This window comes from Trichechus manatus, unplaced genomic scaffold (genome assembly GCF_000243295.1).
Source record: "Trichechus manatus latirostris isolate Lorelei unplaced genomic scaffold, TriManLat1.0 scaffold00001, whole genome shotgun sequence".
Classification (NCBI taxonomy): Eukaryota; Metazoa; Chordata; class Mammalia; order Sirenia; family Trichechidae; genus Trichechus; species Trichechus manatus.
Window position 1 is genome coordinate 33,920,063 of NW_004443937.1, and position 2,431 is coordinate 33,922,493.

A 2,431-nucleotide genomic window follows, 5' to 3' on the forward strand; every position below is an offset into this window, starting at 1 on the left:
GCCACATAAACCAGAGACTTCATCAGCCTGAGACCAGAAGAACTATATGGTGCCCAGCTACCACCAATGACCACCCTGACAGGGAACACAACAGAAAGTCTCTGATGCAGCAGGAGAAAAGAAGGGTGTAGAACTCAAATTCTAGTAAAAAGGCCAGACTTAATGGTTTGATTGAGACTGGAGGGACATAGCCCCAGAAGACATGGCCCCCAGACTATCCATTAGTCCAAAACTAAAATGACTCCCGAGGCAAACTCTTCAGACAAAGATTGGAGCAGACTGTGGGACATAAAACGATACTCGTGAAGAGTGTGCTTCTTAGCTCAAGTAGATACATGAGACTAAATGGGCAGCTCCTGTCCAGAGGCAAGATGAGAAGGCAGAGAGGGTCAGGAGTTGGTTGAATGAACACGGGAAATCTGGGGTGGAAAGGAGGAGTGTGCTGTCACAGTACAGGGTGAGCAAGTAGGGTCACATAACTATGTATATATAAATTTTTGTATCAGAGACTAACTTGAACTGTAAACTTTCACTTAAAGAACAACAATAAAAAAACAGAGAAAAAGAAATAATAATAAAATAAAGTAGGTGATTTTTCTTCTAATGCGGGGGAGCTACACAGAGAAAATGTTTATTCCTCTGGATTGGATGGTGTAAGGATAAGTGGTCAGGAATTTCTTCAGCCAATGTGGACTTCCTGGAATGGCAAGGAGGACCATCGTGTGGCTAATGACAGTACAAAGGAAGTAAGATGCTAGGGAATGACATTGTTTAATCACCTGGATTGAACCTTGCCTGAAGCCATCCTCTGAACTTTTCCATTACCTGAGTGTCATAGATTGAATTGTGTTCCCCAGAAATACATGTATCAATTTGGCTAGGCCATGGTTCCCAGTATCATGTGATTATCCACCATTTTGCCATCGGATGTGATTTTCCTATGTGTTGTAAATCCTATCTCCATGATGTTAATGAGGTGGGATAGGCGGCAGTTATGTTAATGAGGCAGGACTCAATCTACAAGATTGGATTGTGTCTTCGGCCAATCTCTTTTGAGATATAAAAGAGAAAAGTGAGCAGAGAGACATGGGGACTTCATACCACGAAGAAAGCGGCACTGGGAGCAGAGCGCATCCTTTGGACCAGGGATCCTTGCACAGAGAAGCTCCGATTCTAGGGGAAGATTGATGGCAAGGATCTTCCTCTAGAGCCAACAGAAAAGAAAAGCCTTCCCCTGGAGCTGACGCCCTGAATTTGGACTTCTAGCCTACTAGACTGTGAGAGAATAAACTTTTGTTTGTTAAAGCCACCCACTTGTGGTATTTCTGTTACAGCATCGTTAGATGACTAAGACACTGAGCCAACAAATTATCTTTATTGTAGTTTCCTGTTAATTGTAACCTAGGATACAACATTACTTCTAGGTGTCCTAACAAGCACACTGGCTTAGGGCTCAGAAAATCTGAGTGCGAGATCCTGTTCGTCCCTTAAATGGCAGCTTACTTTAGTCAAGCCCTTCCTCACTCTGAACCTAGCATCTGCAGAATGAAGTGGCCGGAGGAGAAGTTTCCAAACTCTGTTTAGGCAGAGCAGGCTGATCAATGAAATCATGTCTATCAGTCCAAAGTTGTGAAATGAAAATAAGTAAACTGTACAAATTTTTCATAATGTTAAATGTATTTGATTTAAAGCTCTACTCACTGTTTAAAGATTATAAAAGTATAGGGATAATAGTTTATTTTACTTGTATTTTATACTCTTAAATGGCACAGTTAAAAGTCAGAAACTTTTTGAGGTTCCCTCCAATTTATACTGTTGAAATGTTTCTGATCAAGAAAACCAGAAATTTGGGGATCACTAGACCAAATAATCTTTTTTTTTTAAATTTTTTTTATTGTACTTTAGATGAAAGTTTACAGAATAAATAGTTTCTCATTAAACAGTCAGTACACATATTGTTTTATGACATTGGTTAACAACCCCATGACATGTCAACACTCTCCCTTCTCGACCTCGAGGACCTTTTCTTTTTTTTAATTGTACTTCAGGTGAAGGTTTACAGAACAAATAGTTTTTGAAGAAACAGTAGTACACATACTGTTTTATGACGTTGGTTAACATCCCCACGACATGTCAACCCTCTCCCTTCTTGACCTTTTTATTTTTATTTTTTTGGTGAAAATACACATAGCCAAAGACACACCATTTCAAAAATTTCTACATGCACAGTTCAGTGACATCGACTACGCTCTTCCAGTTGTGCTGCTATCTCACTTTAGATGAAAGTTTACAGAACAAAAGAGTTTTTTATTAAACAGTTAGTACATATGTTGCCCTATGACAATGGTTAACAACCTCACAACACATCAACACTATCCTTACTCAACTTTGGGTTCCCTATCACCAGCTTTCCTGTCCCCTTCTGCCTTCT